General features: G+C 43.3%; 1 protein-coding gene across 4 annotated transcripts in view; it reads right to left on the reverse strand.

The window, feature by feature from the left end:
• The window catches only part of LOC123775051 (chaoptin), a 44,331-nt gene that overhangs the window by 19,823 nt on the left and 1,525 nt on the right, over positions 1–22,983 (reverse strand). Inside the window, exon 2 of one of the 4 annotated variants that reach the window (XM_045769840.2) lies at positions 22,709–22,864. The gene's annotated coding sequence lies outside the window, so the exon portion shown is untranslated. Of the gene's footprint in view, positions 1–22,708; positions 22,963–22,983 lie in introns of all 4 variants that reach the window. The other 3 variants (XM_045769839.2, XM_045769842.2, XM_069319344.1) reach the window with 3 other exon arrangements.

Consider the following 22,983-nt stretch of genomic DNA (forward strand, 5'->3'; position numbering starts at 1 on the left):
TTGTATCAATAAATAAATCAATCTTATATTTCCTGATGTTGCAAAATTACAATGTTTACTTCGAATGTTTAATTGTTTAATGTTTAATGTACAATGTTTAATCCGAAAGAATATAACAAGTGACTGCATGATAAAAAATGGATAAAGTGAAAGAATGCTTAACAAGTGGCAACTAGAGTTTAACTCAATCAAGTGCAATGTAATAAAACTGGGTGGTGTGTACAGGCGGCAGGACACAAGGTACCAAATGAGAGATGAAATCCTTCAAGGAATTATGAAGAGAGAAAGAGATTTGGAGACCAATATTACACTGAACATATCTCCCGAAGCCTACGTTAAACGAAGCATGCTAGACTAGCCGGCGCAAAAGCAGCATTTAGAAATCTGATTACGTTAACCAAAGGCGGGGCCCAAGAACTGAATCTCAGTTCTGCAGACGCAGTTGGGTAAGTACACGCTCGGACACCCCAAGGAATCGCCCAGGGGACCAGATTCACGAAGCAGTTACGCAAGTACTTAGGAACTTGTACATCTTTCCTCAATCTTTGAAGGCTTTGGCTACATTTATTAAACAGTTTGCAAGCATGAAAATTTGCCAATCAACTGTTATTGTTATAAACAGCCTCCTGGTGCTTCGGAGCTCATTAACTGTTTAATAATTGTAAACAAAGCCGCCAAAGATTGAGAAAAGATGGACAGGTTCGTTAGTGCTTGCGTAACTACTTCGTGAATCTGGCCCCCAGGAAGTTTGTGAAACAGAGAAGTTGAGCGCAATACCAAGAGAGGTTCTCACATGCACTAGAGAACAGTGGTGAGACGAGGCTAGCGTGTGTGGGCGCTCAGGTACTGGTGGAGCCCCCACGGTCGACTTTGAAGTTCAGTCATTAAACATGGAGGACAACCTTCAGGGAACGTATTGGATGCTTATTGCTTCTTCTGCCTTCTTCTACCTGATCCCTATCCACCACCATCCTCTCCTCCACCACCACATCCCTCTCCACCACCATCCTCTCCTCCACCATCCTCTCATCCACCACCACATCCCTCTACCACCATCCTCTTCTCCACCATCCTCTCCTCCACCACCACATCCCTCTCCACCACCATCCTCTCCTCCACCACCACCTTCAGAGTGGATATCATTCCAACACTAACACCAGAGGCACACATAAACTGGATAACATCAGCATATGGCGCGCTGGCAAACAATAGAACGTCATTTAAAACCCTAAATACAATTTTACACAACCAACGTCAGACCAATACTAGAATATGCTAGTCCATCCTCCTAAAATGAAAATACAGTAACGATATGGTGGATCCTACATGTGTGGACTTGATGACCACGTAGAAAATAACTTTTGTCATGTTGAATTTGGACAAGTTTGTCTATTTATGTTGCTAATATAACCTAACCTAACCATCCTAGGCCTAATATAGTACATATATCTTCTATACTAGGCCTAGGAATATTTAAGTTTGGGTTTTAGTTTTTCCAGAGTTTTTCTAAATGAGAGGAATGTGTAGGCCCTGGAAACACAAACCGTAACTGTCTCTATTTTCCGCTTGTTACTACTTGTAATAAAGTTGTTACATCTTGGCTTAACGTGTTTATGGCGTATTAGAACGTTGTTACAACTTGCTATATTGGTTGTTATAACTGGTTAGGTGGTGTTAAAACTTGTTCGAACGTTGTACCAACGTCGTAGTTTCGGTGTGTGTTTGGCGGGGGCTTCGTTTCTAGAGAAATTTTGATAATATCTAGATTATATTAATAAATTTAATTATATTAATAAATCTAGATTATATTAAATTTAGATTATACTAATACATTTAGATTATATTAATAAATCTAGATTATATTAAAGTGTTTAGATTATATTGAATGAAATATATATATATAATATTATTTAGTTTTTCCATATTATAAAATGAATAATACCAAATTCTACTTTATATTTGTGAATCACATCGATATTTATGTGATCGTCCACGTGGTGAGGATATAAGTACCATCTTATCAGGAGGCTGGGTACAGTACCTAGCATCCCTCTGGCATCCACATCCAGTCAACTATGGAACTATACTTGAAAAAGTACAGAGATCCGCAGCAATACTGGTGTCTGAATTAAGGGGACTCGATCATACAAACCTAGAGGGAACAGAGAGGATATGATTACAACATACAAGATACAGAGCGGAATATAGAAAGTGGACAAGAACAGCCTCATTAAAGTGGGAGGAAGTAGGACGAAAAGACAAAGGTGGAAGCTGGGAACGTAAATGAGCCGAAGGAATGTAAGGAAATTCTCGTGCCCTGTACGGGCGGTCAACAAGTGGAATGTTCTGAAAGAAGAGGTTGTGGAGGCTAACTCACCCGCAACTTTAAGGCCAGATACGACAAAGAATTGGAACGTCAGGAAAGTTAAAATAAAACGCACCAGGTACAACAAGAGCAGTAGGCGAGGCTGACAGAGCTAGGCCTCACTCCCCTGTGGTCAATGGTATTTATTTATTTATATACAAGAAGGTACATTGGGTTTGTGAGAGTACTTAGCATTGATCAGGATTTGTATGTAGGAACAAGGTTTTGTGTAGGTAAATGGCACAAGAGAATGTGTGCGACTGATTTTATGTTCAGCAGGTTTAGGAATTTAGACAAGAATGCTGCGTGTTGTCTCAAACAGACAACACCTCCTCCCTCGTCCTCCTTCTCTTACTCCTCCTCCTCCTTCGTCCTCCTTCTCTTACTCCTCCTCCTCCTCCTTCGTCCTCCTTCTCTTACTCCTTCTCTTACTCCTCCTCCTCCTCCTTCGTCCTCCTTCTCTTACTCCTTCTCCGCCTCCTCTTACTCCTCCTCCTCCCTCGTCCTCCTCCTCCCTCTCTTACTCCTCCTCCCTCGTCCTCCTTCTCTTACTCGTCCTCGTCCTCCTTCCCCGATGGTGTACTGTGTAGCGAGATGTAATGATGACATGGACGCCATAACTTCACCTGGTGGGAACTTGTGCAGGTGGAGGAGGGGAGAGAAGGGAAGAGTGAAGAATAAGAAGGAGGGAGAGATAATGAAGAAAGGGTGGGGGGGGGGTGCAGAGTAGGAAGTAAATAGTGAGAAAGAAGATAGATACACCAAGGACGGAGGACATGACAAATTGAATTGAACTATCAGAGTAGAGCGCCAAGCCATTATGACTATATAGCATTGGGAAGGGGTCAGGATAAGGAATTGGGATGGGACGGGGGGGGGGGGGTAAGGAATGGTGCCCAACCGCATGGACGGTCGGGGATTGAACGCCGACCTGCATGAAGCGAGACCGTCGCTCTACCGTCCAGCCCAAGTGGTTGGGTCCATCCTCCTGAAGTGGGGGCACTTAGAGTAACCACTTGCTCCAGAGTACCAGTATATAGTGATGGACCACCAGTTAACCTATTCTTGTACTATTTATTATATAGACTTCGGACAAAATAAAGCTAAAAACCAAACTGAAATATTCCTAGGCCCACTATAGCACATATATGTACTACATTAGGCCTGTGTATTAGGCCTAGGTTGGCTAGGAGCAGTCAGTCTAATTACCCACGGCCACAACATTGTCGCTTGGATCGTCGACTTCCTATGGCGTCACCTGCAACATAATTTCGTCTAATTTGGTCATAAAATTATATTATTTCAGAGTAAAAATATGTTTTTTTCATGTCCTACATTTAGCACCACCATTATAGTGAGTAAATATATCATATTTCTTCATTACTTACGTAATACTAGGAAGCTTTGGCTAATTAGATAGACCCGCTAGGAGGGGTTAGGTATTATATTTGCCCGAAACGCATTGCGTAATAGTGGCTTTAGGCATTGTATGTACTAGCTCTATCTATATATCAATCCATTAATGTAACATCACTTGTATGTATATACCTTACCTGAATAAACATATTTATTTATTTATTATTTATATTGATGTTGGGGTTAAACAATTTTCTGGTTTCTCCAAATTCAGTACCACAAAAGTCAACTTTCTTGTGGACAATCACTATATGTTGGTATTTTTATTTTTAGAGGATAAGTTGTTATCGCAATGTGTGTGTGCTCGTCTAAATGTGCTTGCAGAGGTTGAACTTCGGCTCTTTGGTCCCGGCTCTTAACCATCAACTACCTGGTGTACAAATTCCTGAGCCTATTGGGCTCTAATCATATCTATATTTCAAACTGTATGGAGTCAGCCTCCACCACATCACCGCCTAATGCATTCCATTTGTTAACTGCTCTGGCATTTAATAAGTCAATATTGACTTATTAAATATGTGCATAGGTGACATACTTAACATAATAGTTTCCCTTGAAAAGCTTCATAGAAAACACCGACCTTACCTAACCTACTTAGTATGTTAAGATAAGCATCTTATTGCTTCGTAATTACAATTATTACCTAACGTATACCTATAATAGGTTAAGTAACAATTGTAATTACGAAGCTATAAGATGCTTATTTTAACATACTAAGTAGGTTAGGTAAGGTCGGTGTTTTCTATGAAGCTTTTCAAGGGAAACTATTATGTTTAGTATGTCACCTATGCACGCAACTAATAAGTCAATATTGACTTATTAAATTTGCGAGAACGGGTTGGGCACTGAAAACAATTCTCTCTGATGACTCTGAGGGTCATTTGGGTACAAACTTTCCACCTGTGTTGACCAAACCACACGCTAGAACGTGAAGGGACGACGACGTTTCTGTCCGTCCTGGACCATTCTCAAGTCGATTGTTTTGAGAAAGTCGAAATCAAGTCGAAATCTCAAGGGGCACCTGTGACCCATTATGCGAGTACTATACCCGTGTTATATGCCGTATATACAGCTATATAGCCTATCTTTATCTACGCCATCAATTCTCCTGAGAATTTTGTATTTGGTAATCATGTCTCCTCAGCTCTTCTGCGACGTGAGGCTCCGTTTTTGTAGTCGTGTGTATGTCTTGTGTATTGTGTCTAGTTGTTGTGTATGGACACCATACAACCGCTGCGTATAATAACTTTGGTCTCGCATAGATTGTGAACAATTTCTTTAGTATTTCGCCATCCTTCTATTTAAAAGCAATTCCGAAATTGGAAAGCGTACCTTGAGGTGCTTCCGGGGCTTAGTGTCCCCGCGGCCCGGTCGTCGACCAGGCCTCCTGGTAGCATAGGCTCCGCGCACAATGTTCTTTATGTGGTCTTTAGGGGAAAGTTTTCTATCTATAACCACCTATAGGGGCCTGACAGCTGAGTGGACAGCGTTTCGGATTCGTAGTCCTGAAATTCCGGGTTCGATCCCCGGCGGAGGCGAAAACAAATGGGAAGTTTCTTTCACTCTGATGCGCCTGTTCACCTAGTAGTAAATAGGAACCTGGGAGTTAGTATGAGTACCTGGGAGTTAGACAGCTGCTACGGGCTGCTTCCTGGGGATGTGTAACAAAAGGAGGCCTGGTCGAGGACCGGGCCTCGGGGTCGCCAAGCCCCGAAATCATCTCAAGATAACCCCTATATCCCTTTATCAGAATTTGTGTGTGTGTGTGTGTGTGTATGTGTTTACTAGTTGTGTTTACTAGTTGTGTTTTTGCGGGGGTTGAGCTTTGCTCTTTCGGCCCGCCTCTCAACTGTCAATCAACTGTTTACTAACTACTTTTTTTTTTCTCCACACCACACACACACACACACCCCAGGAAGCAGCCCGTGACAGCTGACTAACTCCCAGGTACCTATTCACTGCTAGGTAACAGGGGCACTTAGGGTGAAAGAAACTTTGCCCATTTGTTTCTGCCTCGTGCGGGAATCGAACCCGCGCCACAGAATTACGAGTCCTGCGCGCTATCCACCAGGCTACGAGGCCCCTATGTGTGTGTGTGTGTGTGTGTGTGTGTGTGTGTGTGTGTGTGTGTGTGTGTGTGTGTGTGTGTGTGTGTGTGTGTGTGTGTGTAGGAAAAATGAGACAGCCAGAGGGAAAGTCCCCTCGAACATTCGGAAAAGATGGAAGGAAAGTTTAGGGAGGAAATTGTTGACAGTGTCGCCCCCTTCCCCCGCCCCTCTCTTATGTCAGGATCACTCCCCTCTCAAACTCATCACCCTGTGTGTGTGTGTATTCACCTAGTTGTATTCACAAAGTTGTGCTTGTGGGGGTTGAGCTGTGTTCTTTCGGCCCGCCTCTCAACTGTCACTCAACTGTTACTACTAATTACCCCCCCCACACACACACACATACATGAAGCAGCCCGTAACAGCTGTCTGATTCCCAGGTACCTATTTACTGCTAGGTAACAGGGGCATGAGGGTGAAAGAAACTCTACCCATTGTTCCTCGCCGGCGCCGGGAATCGAACCTATAGGATTACAAGTCCCGCGCGCTGTCCACTCGGCTACCAGCGCCCTCTGTGTGTGTGTGTGTGTGTGTGTGTGTGTGTGTGTGTGTGTGTGTGTGTGTGTGTGTGTGTGTGTGTGTGTGTGTGTGTGTGTACTCACCTATTTGTACTCACCTATTTGTGCTTGCGGGGGTTGAGCTTTGGCTCTTTGGTCCCGCCTCTCAACTGTCAACCAACAGGTATACAGATTCCTGAGTCTACTGGGCTCTATCATATCTACATTTAAAACTGTGTATGGAGTCTGCCTCCACCACATCACTGCCTAATGCATTCCATCCGTTAACTACTCTGACACTGAAAAAGTTCCTTCTAACGTCTCTGTGGCTCATGTGGGTACTCAGTTTCCACCTGTGTCCCCTTGTTCGCGTCCCACCAGTGTTGAATAGTTTATCCTTGTTTACCCGGTCGATTCCTCTGAGGATTTTGTAGGTTGTGATCATGTCTCCCCTTACTCTTCTGTCTTCCAGTGTCGTAAGATGCATTTCCCGCAGCCTTTCCTCGTAACTCATGCCTCTTAGTTCTGGGACTAGTCTAGTGGCATACCTTTGGACTTTTTCCAGCTTCGTCTTGTGCTTGACAAGGTACGGGCTCCATGCTGGGGCCGCATACTCCAGGATTGGTCTTACATATGTGGTGTACAAGATTCTGAATGATTCCTTACACAGGTTCCTGAACGCTGTTCTGATGTTAGCCAGCCTCGCATATGCCGCAGACGTTATTCTTTTTATGTGGGCTTCAGGAGACAGGTTTGGTGTGATATCAACTCCTAGATCTTTCTCTCTGTTCGTTTCATTAAGTACTTCATCTCCTAATCTGTATCCTGTATCTGGCCTCCTATTTCCACTGCCTATTTTCATTACTTTGCATTTACTCGGGTTGAACTTCAACAGCCATTTGTTGGACCATTCACTCAGTCTGTCTAGGTCATCTTGTAGCCTCTTACTATCGTCCTCAGTTTCAATCCTCCTCATAATTTTTGCATCATCGGCAAACATTGAGAGAAACGATTCTATACCCTCTGGGAGATCATTTACATATATCAGAAACAGTATAGGTCCAAGGACCTTTCTCCTGATGTGGCTATGCAGCAATTTAGGCTGAGTCTTTGCCTTGCTTGCGATGTCATTTTCGTATTGTCTTTCTGCCTCTCTTCTCATCCTGACATATTCATTCCTGGCATTCTGGTATCTTTCTCTACTCTCCAGTGTCCTGTTATTCCTATAGTTTCTCCATGCCCTTTTACTTTGCTGCTTAGCTAGCCTACATCTCTGATTAAACCATGGGTTTCTCATCTTCATTTCACTGTTTTCATTTTGGACTGGGACAAACTTGTTTGCTGCGTCCTTGCATTTTTGCGTGATGTAGTCCATCATATCTTGGGCCGTCTTATCCCTGAGTGTGTGTGTGTGTGTGTGTGTGTGTGTGTGTGTGTGTGTGCAAACAGTACAACTAGTTCAACAAGAAAGTAACGTGGCTCCCTCCAGGGAACCTCCCCACCACCTCTCCCTCAAGGAAACCCCCACTTCTACCTCACCCAGAGGGGTCCTACCCCCCCCCCCATCCCCAGGTCAATAAAACTTCCCCACTCTAACGTTCCACATGCTATAAATGTGTTTACTTAGCAACAATTGGTGCAGGAACCTCGCAGCAGCAGCAGCAGCAGCAGGCTGGTGAAAGCAGTAATTAGAGTCATTACATCCAAGCAACAGGTCGAGCGAAGACTATGATCGGACTGTACTTGGGTCTTTGAAGAGAGGGCTCAGTCACAATCAGTCAGGATAGGTGACCTCGGTAAGGGATTAGGGATAGGGAGTAGGTCAGGCATACAGTCCAGTGTTCTACATTATATTCCTCCATTTTATAGGCCGTGAACAAGGTCCAGTGGTGGATAGGTTATGGTTAAATTTAAATTTTGCCCCGAGGGCCGAGTTTATTGGGCAGCACCACTCATCCTGTGAGTGGACACACCGCCATAGTGACAGTATTGGGCAGCGCCACTCATCCTGTGAGTGGACACACCACCATAGTGACAGTATTGGGCAGCGTCACTCATCCTGTGAGTGGACACACCGCCATAGTGACAGTATTGGGCAGCGCCACTCATCCTGTGAGTGGACACACCGCCATAGTGACAGTATTGGGCAGCGCCACTCATCTTGTGAGTGGACACACCGCCATAGTGACAGTATTGGGCAGCGCCACTCATCCTGTGAGTGGACACACCGCCATAGTGACAGTATTGGGCAGCGCCACTCATCCTGTGAGTGGACACACCGCCATAGTGACAGTATTGGGCAGCGCCACTCATCCTATGAGTGGACACACCGCCATAGTGACAGCATTGGGCAGCGCCACTCATCCTGTGAGTGGACACGCCGCCATAGTGACAGTATTGGGCAGCGTCACTCATCCTGTGAGTGGACACGCCGCCATAGTGACAGTATTGGGCAGCGCCACTCATCCTGTGAGTGGACACACCGCCATAGTGACAGTATTGGGCAGCGCCACTCATCCTGTGAGTGGACACACCGCCATAGTGACAGTATTGGGCAGCGTCACTCATCCTGTGAGTGGACACACCGCCATAGTGACAGTATTGGGCAGCACCACTCATCCTGTGAGTGGACACACCGCCATAGTGACAGTATTGGGCAGCGCCACTCATCCTGTGAGTGGACACACCGCCATAGCAGCTTGTACAACACTCCCCAATAGGAAGAAAACCCGCTGGGTTGTTCATCCTGTCACTTGTACCCAGACACAGCTGGGACTTACCTGTCTCAAGTGAACAAGTTATGGTGTTCCATCGAGGGTGATGCGTGCATCATCTCAGAGCTGACCCCATACTGTTTCTTGGGGTCACCTCTAGCCTACAACAGTTGCCTCACTCCCATGTACCTAATTACAACTCGATGAACAGACGTCTCGGGCGTAAGTGAACGTGCCCAACCGTCTCTCCCTGCCCGAGAGTCGAACCCGGGGGCCAATTGTGTGCCGCCTGCGCTAACATACACGGCGAACTTGTATCATGCAGCAAGCCACGTATTGCGGCCGAATACACGTCACGCAATAGTTCAAGACAAACAACATTACGGTTACCCAGAAAATTGACGAAGGCATTGCCAAGGAGGTCATGGATATGCTAAGACATCTCGCTGTGTTGAGCGACATGCAAAGTGTACGTCATTGGTCATGCAACATTTGCAGGCGCACGATAGGGAAAGGATTAGGCAACTGCAGCTCATACTATCATACAGAACACCGAGCATGCAGCTGGTAGATCATGTAGAACACCGAGCATGCAGCTGGTAGATCATGTAGAACACTGAGCATGCAGCTGGCAGATCATGTAGAACACTGAGCATGCAGCTGGTAGATCATGCAGAACACCGAGCATGCAGCTGGTAGATCATGCAGAACACTGATCATGCAGCTGGCAGATCATGCAGAACACCGAGCATGCAGCTGGTAGATCATACAGAACACCGAGCATGCAGCTGGTAGATCATGCAGAACACTGATCATGCAGCTGGCAGATCATGCAGAACACTGATCATGCAGAACACCGAGCATGCAGCTGGTAGATCATGCAGAACACCGAGCATGCAGCTGGCAGATCATGCAGAACACTGAACATGCAGCTGGCAGATCATGCAGAACACTGAACATGCAGCTGGCAGATCATGCAGAACACCGAGCATGCAGCTGGCAGATCATGCAGAACACTGAACATGCAGCTGGTAGATCATGCAGAACACTGATCATGCAGCTGGCAGATCATGCAGAACACTGATCATGCAGAACACCGAGCATGCAGCTGGTAGATCATACAGAACACCGAGCATGCAGCTGGTAGATCATACAGAACACTGATCATGCAGCTGGCAGATCATGCAGAACACTGATCATGCAGCTGGTAGATCATGCAGAACACCGAGCATGCAGCTGGTAGATCATGCAGCTGGCAGATCATGCAGAACACCGAGCATGCAGCTGGTAGATCATGCAGCTGGCAGATCATGCAGAACACTGATCATGCAGCTGGCAGATCATGCAGAACACCGAGCATGCAGCTGGTAGATCATGCAGCTGGCAGATCATGCAGAACACCGAGCATGCAGCTGGTAGATCATGCAGAACACTGATCATGCAGAACACCGAGCATGCAGCTGGCAGATCATGCAGAACACTGATCATGCAGCTGGTAGATCATGTAGAACACCGAGCATGCAGCTGGTAGATCATGCAGAACACTGATCATGCAGAACACCGAGCATGCAGCTGGCAGATCATGCAGAACACCGAGCATGCAGCTGGTAGATCATGCAGCTGGCAGATCATGCAGAACACCGAGCATGCAGCTGGTAGATCATGCAGAACACTGATCATGCAGCTGGTAGATCATGCAGAACACCGAGCATGCAGCTGGTAGATCATGCAGCTGGCAGATCATGCAGAACACCGAGCATGCAGCTGGTAGATCATGCAGAACACCGAGCATGCAGCTGGCAGATCATGCAGAACACCGAGCATGCAGCTGGTAGATCATGCAGAACACTGATCATGCAGCTGGTAGATCATGCAGAACACCGAGCATGCAGCTGGCAGATCATGCAGAACACTGATCATGCAGCTGGTAGATCATGTAGAACACCGAGCATGCAGCTGGTAGATCATACAGAACACCGAGCATGCAGCTGGTAGATCATACAGAACACCGAGCATGCAGCTGGTAGATCATGCAGAACACTGAACATGCAGCTGGTAGATCATGTAGAACACCGAGCATGCAGCTGGTAGATCATACAGAACACCGAGCATGCAGCTGGCAGATCATACAGAACACTGAACATGCAGCTGGCAGATCATGCAGAACACTGAACATGCAGCTGGCAGATCATGCAGAACACCGAGCATGCAGCTGGCAGATCATGCAGAACACTGGTCATGCAGCTGGCAGATCATACAGAACACAGTCAAAAACGTATATCACTATGGCAATACAGTCAAATATCACTGTCAAACACCAAGGGGAAAAAACTGTCCTAGACGGTAACGTCCGACACGTCATTCACTCATGCATCAGTCAAGAGGAAGTACAGTGCGTCACGCAATGCGTCGGGTCATGCAGCCATGCGTCACATGAAGCGTCTTGCACCGAGCAAACCACAGTTGCAGAATGCGGTCATGCACAAATGTCAGACAGCTGCACCATACTGGCTCTTAATACTATAATGAAATATCATCCCCCAGTAGGACACAAAATGCGTCATGCACCAGGTGAAGCAAGTTATCATGAGGAATCATGCCCCGGTAGGACATAAAATGCGTCAAGTTATCGTGGAGAATGATGAACCAAGTATAACCAGTTATCATGGAGAATCATGCACCAATAAAGGACATCAAATACACCATGCACTAGGTACATAGTAAGTTATTTTCTTGGATATATAGTATTATATACATGAAGGGAAGTGGCCCATCAGAGTGGTGCCAGCATTGGCCCATCAGAGTGACCCAACAGTGGGCAGCAAGGTAATCAGGTATTGTTGTTGTTGTTTAAGATTCAGCTACTGGGAACAAAAAGTTCCAAGCAGCACGGGCTATGGTGAGCCCGTAGTTGACTTACCTGGCACAGGAGCGGGGCTGTAACTTCTGCGTCAGGTGAGTCTCAGACAAGAAGTGTGTGAGTCTCAGTCAGGTAGAACAGCGGGATCTTCATAGTATATTGATCAGGTGGCCAGAGATCTGACACCCAGGACAGGTGTGGAGGGACCTTGGTGTGGTGTGAGAGATCTTTGTGTGCTGGTCAGTAAGTGGTGTGACAGGTGTGGAGGACCTGTGTTGATCATGAAGTGTGACAGATGTGGAGGACCCGTGTGTTTGGTCAATAGTGTGGCTGATGTGGGTTCGGTACTTCCTGAAAACTTTCACCGAACACTTTCAAATACTTCCTTATCGTTCTCTGCGTGTAGCTCTTCATTTGCGTAGCCTGATGTTTTTATTGGGCAATTTAGGGCTGATCCTGGGCTGAAATTGCTATGTTATTCTTGTACTTCATCTTCTCTGTTCACCAATGATTTTCTTGGGTCCTTTCACCCTGCATCAGCTACTTCCACGTTCTCTGAAATCCTATCGCAGCTACTCAAATGCTCCAAGAATTCCACGTGTACCAAACGATATCCACACATTTCCCAGAATCAAGTAGTTCGTTTCTCAGCAACCAATCAGCGAGCAGCGTTGGTTCAAACCAAGCCAGTGATCATACATGGAGAGTCTCAACACATCTCGGCCAGAAGCAACACCTCGTCAAATATGTCTAGTTACCGAATTGTGTGTTTATTGTCCCAACCTGTCATAATGTTACAGTTCCTTGATGTCTTAGGGAGCGTATAAATATTACATTCAGTCGTAGTGATACATAAAGCACCGTAATATTTTAACGTTTTCTATCGGTCTGATGAGTTGTTTGGGTTCGTATGTTTCTGGTTAGGCAAAATAGTCGTATTTTTACGTGGCAAATCGACAGAACGGAGGTCGCGCAACGGCCGTTTGCTTTGAACGACGCCCACACGCGATTCAAATATGTAGGTCACGTGACTGGGAGTCGCCGGTAGAGTTATCACGTATTAACTACGGTTTGAATATTCGATAACGGCCGGCTGTGACCTTTCCCAGTGGTTTGGTTATCACGTTGTTCTAGTCACGGGATATCATAGTCTTGGTTTTATAAATAATACTACTAATTCATTGTGTCGGGGGACAGGAAGCCAGGTTGTATTCATACACGTTAGGCTTTTATCGAGCCCAAAGATGCAACCCCACAATAAGCTGACTAACTCCTGAGTACCTACTTACTGCTAGGTGAACAGAAACATTAGGTGAAAAAGAACCATTTCTATCCCGCCTGAGATTCGATCCCGGAATTCTCGATTGTGCGTTGAGAACGAACCCGACTGTCCTTTACTTATCTATGATATGTTAAGTTATACTTCTTCAGCACTTCGTTTGATTTGAAACACTTATACGCACATATGACAACTCAACAGAGGAAAGTGGCCTACCGGGCCACTGATTGCTTGATGAAGATTAAGCCACCCAAAAGGTGGCACGGGCATGAATAGCCGGTAAGTGGTGGCCCTTTTGAGCCATTACCAGTATCAATAGCTGATACTGGAGATCTGTGGAGGTGCGACTGCACCCTGCGTGACGGGAGATGTCTCCTGTGTACCGGGCCACGTGAGGCGCACCTAATTATATCCAAAGAAAAACATCCATATTTACTGTATATCCCAGGATTGGACAGGTGAGGTGGGGTATAATGATTTACTGTAAATGTATAGCTCTTGAAATAGCACTTTCTCTGTAACTAGCTGACATTGTAACTATACGGTGTGAAGGATAGATGAAATTGTTTATGTAATAATCTAAGATGAGGTCTGATAAAGACCTTTTGTGCCCTGTGTAATGTTTTTTGCGCTACCGCTCACAGGATGAGTATGGGGTGCACAGTAAACTAGCCGCCTCCGGCGGCAACAATCAAGGTGAGGTTCTTTCGTAACGTATCAAAATAGGCAATAATTGCCTTAACGTTTTGTTATTATAATTACATTTCGTAACATATCCTGTTTTCTAGAATGGCATTTAGAATATTCAATAAAAAACTTTTTGGGTGTCCAAAACTATATATTGATAGGTTTGACCATATACTTGTTCTAAGTACTATTATTTTGGGAGGATGGGCTGGATTATCCGATGATCCCACGCCCTGTAAACCACGCCTATTATATTAACCTGTAATTTAGTGCATAGATCCGCAATCCTGTATATTTACCAAGGTCTTTTTGAATGTTAACACCACATAAAAGGAAGATTACTGGTAAAATTGAGCCTGAGCAGCTCTTCTCGTGGCCGCTTTATCAACCAATCACAGGATTACACAGAGGTGTACTCCATTTACCGGTGTATACACTAGTTTAGTCCTAGACTGTGTCCAGGACAGAAGTATATTGTTGGTTGGTCAGTAAGGTATTATGGTGGCTTTAATAACCCTCCAGAGGTTGATAAGAGCCAATTTTCTGTAATTTGGGGACTTTTAATAACTGGATATTTCAGGAATAGTTTATGATAATCAGCTCAAAATTGGCGTGCGTGTGTTTTGAAATTGTCATATATAGTATAAATTTTCATCTTTGTAAACATGGTAGTTTTCATGATCAATTATACACAATATTTATTTTTTTATTTTTAGTTTGTTTTATCAGTACCAAATATACAATAATATAAATAATAATAACAATCTCGTCATAAGTAAAACAACTCCAGAGTTCCTCACAGAAAAAAATGAATAACCTCATCAAGAAAGATATGTTTAAAACTTCTAAAAAAAAACTAACGATCAAATTAGATCTCACCAAGGAAGGAAGGTCTAAACTTTTTACAACCAAAACTGGACAAATAATTTACAAGAAGACGGAGAGGATAAGGAAAATACATATATACACACGTCCAAGACAATATAAGATTAGGGAAACGGATGATGATGATGGAGGAAGAGACAGGTAATAGATAATGAAATCCCCCACCACCACACCACCACCACCAGCCTCCCACATCACGCACGCTGGTGAAGGATATATGTCCCAGACGAAGGCCACCACAAGACCCTCCAAGTCTACAAGATTAGTTGCATATGTGTTTTTATACTCTCTCTCTCTCTCTCTCTCTCTCTCTCTCTCTCTCTCTCTCTCTCTCTCGCTCAACCCCTGGGTGAGGAGCCCCTCCGTGCAGGAGGAGAGTGGAGGGCGTGAGGGAGGCACATAGAGCTCGGAGTATAATGAGCAGGGAGCGGGTCACGTCACACCGCGTCGCGTGTGCTGGAGCCTCATGATGTAACTAGGTCGCTGGGAACATGGTCAGGGAAGGAGAGTGAGAGAAACAGAGCTACGGAGAGAAAACAATAGACAAAAAACCACAATCAAACTACAGGCTGAAAAGGCTAACGTTTTCCTCATTGTGTTATCACCTTAAGGACAAGCGCCTCTAAACGAACGGTAATATATAATGTTGACAAGAACCCAGTTATCATCCGGATATCTCGGGATTACAGCTTGCATTCAACGTCTCTAAACCTCCAACTATAATTAATATCACCATTATTATTCTGATCATTATTACCTGGCATTATAACTATTAAAATAAAGCATTTATTCACCAGAAGTTTTGACAGTAAACTAAGACTCTGGTTTACCAGGAAATTCACCCCAAATGTGATATTGGCTAATCACAAATATCGGAAGCTAATATCCAGGCCCATCAATAACAGAGTTTGTAATCTAGGGAAAAGGGTAGTTGAGTCATTCCTGGTGGTATATAAGAGCAGGTGGTTCAGTATTGTTGTTGTTGTTGTTGTAGATAGTGGTTAGGGGCTACCAGCCAGGCTCAGGGTGTAGATGCAAGGGAGGTTAATTAATATATTTTGCTTATTAATTTCATGATAGGGTTAGGCTACAAGTTATTATATTATAATCTCTCTCTCTCTCTCTCTCTCTCTCTCTCTCTCTCTCTCTCTCTCTCTCTCTCTCTCTCTCTCTCTCTCTCTCTCTCTCTCTCTCTCTGTTGAGAATCAATACGTACTCTCCACAAAGCATTAGTCAGATCGAGCCACTTTACATTCCTTGTTGGAACCCTAATTGCCTGAACGAAAAAATCAAACGAGAACCTATTGAACAAAAATCATTAAAAAATTACCTCTATCAAGAGGAACACAAGCCTCTAAAATGACGCGGATATTGGACACCCCTAATTCAAACTCTCTATGATGGATGTGATTCGACAAGAATTACATTAGCAAACCCCAAGGGTACAACCACTCCGTAAAAAACGCGACTGTTTTGCCTAACTAGAAGCGTAAAAATGCAACTGTTTTACTGAACCGGAAGCGTACCAACCCAAGCAACCCACCCAACCTCTCAAGACCGATGAATAAAAAGCGTCAAAATTGTAGTGCTGAGATTTACAGTTCGACGTCGTATTTTGAACTGATTAGTCTACTCCGTAAAAAAGTGAGGTATTGTGTGGGTGAGGACGGGTTGGTGTAATATTAGATGGTGTTGGTTCAATGTTTATTGCTGTGGCGAGTGGTCCGGGGACGGAGGTTCCCAGGTTGTTGTTGTTTTAGATTTAGCTACTCAGAACAAAGTGTCCATGTAGCACGGGCTATGGTGAGCCCGTAAACTTCCCAGGTACTACCCGTCAACACTTTGGTGTTCAGGTAGTCTGTTCAGCTGGCTCTCTGTCTCTCTCTGTCTGTGTTTCTCTCTCTATCTTTCTTTGTATCTTGTCTTTTTTTTTTTTAACTAGGACTAGGGTTCATAAAGGCTTGTCAAATGATGTACCTAGTGAAACTGCAAGCAAGACCTGTTATCCTACCTCAGCTCGTCTGAAGCCTGCCCCCTAGAAACTCATTTATTTCATAAGAATATCACCTCCCTCTCCCCCCCCCCAACCAAATGGGCTGGACGGGTGAGCGACGGTCTCCCTGCATGCAGGTCGGGGTTCAATCCCTGACCGTCCAAATAGTTGGGCACCATTCCTTCCCCACGTCCCATCCCAAATCCTTATCCTGATCCCTTCCCTGTGCTATATAGCCGTAATGGCTTGGCGCTTCCCCTGAAAATTCCCTTCCCTTCCCTCCCCCCCCTCTCTCTCTCTCTCTCTCTCTGTGCTAGGTGAACGAAGGCACTAAGGAAAAGGAAACGTGCCCATCCGTTTACGTCTCCAGCCGGAAATCGAACCGACGATTCCCGATTATGAGTCGAGGACAAAGACAACTCTACTACAAAGCCGCCATGATTAAAGAAAGATGCACAGGTTTCGTAAGTGGTTGCGTAAAGGCTTGATGAATCATGGTCCAGGTTACCTGTGGGCTTAAACACCAGTACTCGGATTCACGAAGCAGTTACGCAAGCACCTACGAACCTGTACATCTTTTCTCAATCTTTGGCGGCTTGGTTTACAATTATTAAAAATTAATTATCCCCGAAGCACCAGGAGGTTGTTTATGACAATAACAACAGTTGATTGGGAAGTTTACCTGCTTGTAAACTGTTTAATAAATGTAACCAAAGCCGTCAAAGATTGAGGAAAGATGTACATGCTCGTAATGATTGGGTACCTTCCATTAGGTGAAGGAAAATCGTGCCCAACCGTCTCTGTTCTCCCTGGGAATTTAATCTGGTCCTCGGTTGTGAAGTGAGGACGAAGACCACTGCTACGTACATTATAGTAGAAATATGTAAGTTTTATAGTTTTGTAATTTGTCTTGACGTGACAGTTGGTGTTTGATGGTGACCGTTGGTGTTTGACTGTGACCGTTGGTGTTTGACGGTGACCGTTGGTGTTTGACGGTGACCGTTGGTGTTTGACGGTGACCGTTGGTGTTTGATGGTGACCGTTGGTGTTTGATGGTGACCGTTGGTGTTTGACGGTGACCGTTGGTGTTTGATGGTGACCGTTGGTGTTTGATGGTGACCGTTGGTGTTTGATGGTGACCGTTGGTGTTTGACGGTGACCGTTGGTGTTTGGTGGTGACCGTTGGTGTTTGATGGTGACCGTTGGTGTTTGACGGTGACCGTTGGTGTTTGACGGTGACCGTTGGTGTTTGACGGTGACCGTTGGTGTTTGACGGTGACCGTTGGTGTTTGATGGTGACCGTTGGTGTTTGACGGTGACTGATATTGTTTGACGGTGACTTGATTTTCGTAAAGTAAGGCGCCAGAGGGTCACAGGCGACGGCGGGGAGGACCAAGACCGGCGCCAGCCCGCTGTCTGGTCTATTTTTAAAACTTGCCAAAAACCTTTCCTTCCATGACGGTTTGTTGGCCATTTGTTCCTGTCAACGACCTTTCCACAACCAATGTTTACCTGTATTCAAATTAGCCTAATTTAGTATATATATATATATATATATATATATATATATATATATATATATATATATATATATATATATATATATATATATATATATATATACACACACACACACCATGTCGTAGCTCAGTCGATTAAGGCAACATCTGGGATCCTCTCGGACGTAGGTTCGAACCCCCGTCACGGCCCTTGTGGATTTGTTCATTCCTTACACAAGTTTCTAAAGGCCGTTTGTTATGTGTGTGTATATCCTCGTGTTATTGAATATTACAGAAATTATATAAATAATTCTAGCACGAATCTTCTGTATATTTCTCTATGTAGAGAACATTCGTGCTGGAATCATTGATCTAACGCATTCGATCATATTCAATAATACATTGCAAGCAACGGTGTTGCGTCCAAATTATGTAGTTGGATTACACATGCCATCGGTCACATGACTAGCTGCTTTCAGTAGCACTTCAACACAACAGTATGGTGTGAAAAGCACAGAGGTTCGGGATATATACATAATATTTTAAATAATATATATTTGATTATATTTACTTGTTAATAAACAAACTATTTTGTCCTCTTAACAACAACAAAATCGGTTATGTTGTATAATTGTGTGATATTATTGTTTTATATTTATTTAAATATTATACAATAATAGTTACAGTAATGATAACAATAGGAATGATTATGTACACAGAGGTGTGTATGCTCTGCTTCTCGGTGTATATATATACACTGATAGCCCTGTTGGGCTATGTTCAAATTTACTGGTTAGTCAGTAAGGTATTATGGTGGCCTTAATAACCTTATCTCCCTAACGCGGTTGACTTACAACCCAACACCAAACAAATCTGAAGGCCTCCCTGTATACACTAGTCACATGTAGAGTGCATATACCAAGTCACATGTCTATATTAGTTTCGGCCTGTAGAAGAGTTGGGCGACATCTATACCTAAATTAATTTGTAATATCGTAATATTCCAATGGTATTTGGGTCAGCAAATGCAATATTTACATAATATTAGAGCTGAATCTAAATCGCCTAAGGAATTTTTTTTAATTAATTTTGAAATCAAAGAGAAGAATGTTTGCATTGTGAAACAAAAACACCTTTTGTGACTCGGTAACATTTTATTCAACACTTTGTGTAGCTAAGGAATTTTTACGTAACAATTTATGTAGCTAAGAACGTTTTTACTCAACAATTGGTGTAGCTAAGGACGTTTTACTCAACAATTGGTGTAGCTAAGAACGTTTTTACTCAACAATTTGTGTAGCTAAGGCCGTTTTTACTCAACAATTGGTGTAACTAAGGACGTTTTTACTCAACAATTTGTGTAGCTAAGGACGTTTTTACTCAACAATTGGTGTAGCTAAGAACGTTTTTACTCAACAATTGGTGTAGCTAAGGACGTTTTTACTCAACAATTGGTGTAGCTAAGAACATTTTTACTCAACAATTGGTGTAGCTAAGGACGTTTTTACTCAACAATTGCTGTAGCTAAGGACGTTTTTACTCAACAATTGGTGTAGCTAAGAACGTTTTTACTCAACAATTGGTGTAGCTAAGGACGTTTTTACTCAACAATTGGTGTAGCTAAGGACGTTTTTACTCAACAATTGCTGTAACTAAGGACGTTTTTACTCAACAATTGGTGTAGCTAAGGACGTTTTTACTTAACAATTGGTGTAGCTAAGGACGTTTTTACTCAACAATTGGTGTAGCTAAGAACATTTTTACTCAACAATTGGTGTAGCTAAGGACGTTTTTACTCAACAATTGCTGTAGCTAAGGACGTTTTTACTCAACAATTGGTGTAGCTAAGAACGTTTTTACTCAACAATTGGTGTAGCTAAGGACGTTTTTACTCAACAATTGGTGTAGGTAAGGACGTTTTTACTCAACAATTGGTGTAGCTAAGGACGTTTTTACTCAACAATTTGTGTAGCTAAGGACGTTTTTACTCAACAATTTGTGTAGCTAAGGACGTTTTTACTCAACACTTTGTGTAGCTAAGGACGTTTTTACTCAACAATTGGTGTAGCTAAGAACGTTTTTACTCAACAATTTGTGTAGCTAAGGACGTTTTTACTCAACAATTGGTGTAGCTAAGGACGTTTTTACTCAACAATTGGTGTAGCTAAGGACGTTTTTACTCAACATTTGGTGTAGCTAAGAACGTTTTTACTCAACAATTGGTGTAGGCAAGGACAGTTTTACTCAATAATTTGTGTAACTAAGGACGTTTTTACTCAACAATTGGTGTAGGTAAGGACGTTTTTACTCAACAATTGGTGTAGCTAAGGACGTTTTTATTCAACAATTTGTGTAGCTAAGGACGTTTTTACTCAACAATTTGTGTAGCTAAGAACGTTTTTACTCAACACTTTGTATATCTAAAGAACCTTCTGCTAAACGCCTCGCGTGGCGGAGGACACCATTACTTAACGCATTATATAACTCTGGGATCTTTTTACGCGACGTCTTGTGTAGCTCAGGATATCATTACTCTAACACCTTGCGTAGCTCATGAACTTTTTACTACACAAGGTTTGGAGTAAATTTGTCCTGAGCTAAACAAGGCCTTAGGCAAATTTATCCTGAGCAACACAGGACTTTTTTTGTTCCAAAATGTACTTGCACCTTAGCCTAGTAACGACAGTGTTTAGGTTTCAAGTGTTTGAACTCCTTTAAGTTGGTGTCATCAACGACATGATTTCTCAGAAGGATGGTATATCCCTACTCATACTCTGTATTTGCCACTCCGTAAAAAAATGCAACTGTTTGCCTAACTAGAAATGTAAAGAAAAATGCAGTTGCTTCGCTTTTGACCAAAAGGACCTAAGCAACCCACTTAACCCTATAGCGACCGATGCATTGACAATGTCAATATTATGGTGCTTTGATTTGCAATAATATGTCGCATTTTTAACGGATTGGTTGATTCCGTAGACAATTAAACGCATTAGGTAAGAGAACGGGTTAATTGGCTTGTAATTGTAACTGTAATGATATATATTCGCTGTGCGCGTTCAAGACACCCCGGTATAAGGACAATACGTTTAAGACACCCTGTTATAAAGACGGTCCAAGACATTGCATCCAAGACACCCCGTTATAAAGACTGTCCAAGACATTGCATCCAAGACACCCCGTTATAAAGACTGTCCAAGACATTGGATCCAAGACACCCCGTTATAGTCACTGCGTTCGCGACAATGCAACACAATTGGCAGATTTTCTCTAAATTACTTTTACATGCTTACTAAAGGATAACAAGTGTATGTTGTCCAGGCCGGCACTGTACTAGCGCCGACATAAATTATCGCACTTCAACTGGAGGTGAGAAAGCATGTCTCCCCCCATAACCCGGCACTCAACACCGCCCTCCACAACCACAACCAGGACGCACACACGAAAAATTATGCCAATCAACATATTATTCTGCGACTTCCTGTGTAAAATTACAGACCCCTTTGGGAATAGCAGAGGAAGGTAGAATTATATGCTAAGAATCTGTGATTTAATCAAAGGCTATTAAATATATTTTTCAGACATGAATTATTATTTTACAGGTTCTTAAGAATGTTATTTTTTGTGTGTGGGGGGGGGGGAGGCAAAGATTTACAGTGAGACACATATGGGGTAGTTTGATGAGTTGTAGCACAGTGGCCTGCGTCCTCGGCTCACAACCAAGGGACCCGGGTTCAATCCCCAGGCAGGATAGAAATGGGTTGGGAACATTTCATCTGATGCTTCACTTCACATAGTCAAATATGTAACCCGGAAGTTAGGGGGTTGGATCTATTGTGTGTTGCATCTTGGAGAAGGTCAGAAATTGGCCTATCCAATTTCGTTGGCTAGGCGTTGGCCTCGATAAGGCTAACAGGTTTCCTGACCCTGACAACGGGAGTTATTATAATACAAAAGTTCTCATAGGCCCAAGCAGCGTTCCTAAACTTTGTTTCATTGGGTTATGTTAGCAGAGCGAATATTTTGTTTTGAGTAATTGTTAAGAAAATTAAAATAAATATATAAATATCCATATACAAATCGAAAATATAATTGCTTCAATAGAGCGGATTCGGACGAGTCAAATAATTCCACGATTATATATATATATATATATATCTATATATATATATATATATATATATATATATATATATATATATATATATATATATATATATATATATATATATATATATATATATGATTAAGCACTCGTGTAAATGGTCTATCCACACGGCCTACTGGCCTTATATACTTTATGATTGACAGGAACGAATAAATCCAATTGTATATGACACTGACAAACCACAGCCCACAGGCCTATGCTAAACAGGACTTAAAATTATATATATAAAGTGTTTCCACTTACCCAGTTGGCAAGTGGTGAGAATGTCTCCCCGAGGACCACTTAATCCATCACAGCCACGACAACGTGTCAATCATTTCCTCGCCTTCATAACTCCCTCTGCGTCGAGTCGATCGTTAAATCGTTAAAGCTTGTTACATGTGAAAATATTTTTTGTTTCTGCAATGTCACTTAATATCACACTTGCATGTAGTTTTTCCTGGGATACGGAAACTTACAATTCGACAGCCAGGTGTGCGATAGGGCTTTTGAAGCGACTGGCAGAGCGATCGTGAATG

Source organism: Procambarus clarkii, chromosome 92 (assembly GCF_040958095.1).
Source record: "Procambarus clarkii isolate CNS0578487 chromosome 92, FALCON_Pclarkii_2.0, whole genome shotgun sequence".
NCBI classification, from domain to species: domain Eukaryota; kingdom Metazoa; phylum Arthropoda; class Malacostraca; order Decapoda; family Cambaridae; genus Procambarus; species Procambarus clarkii.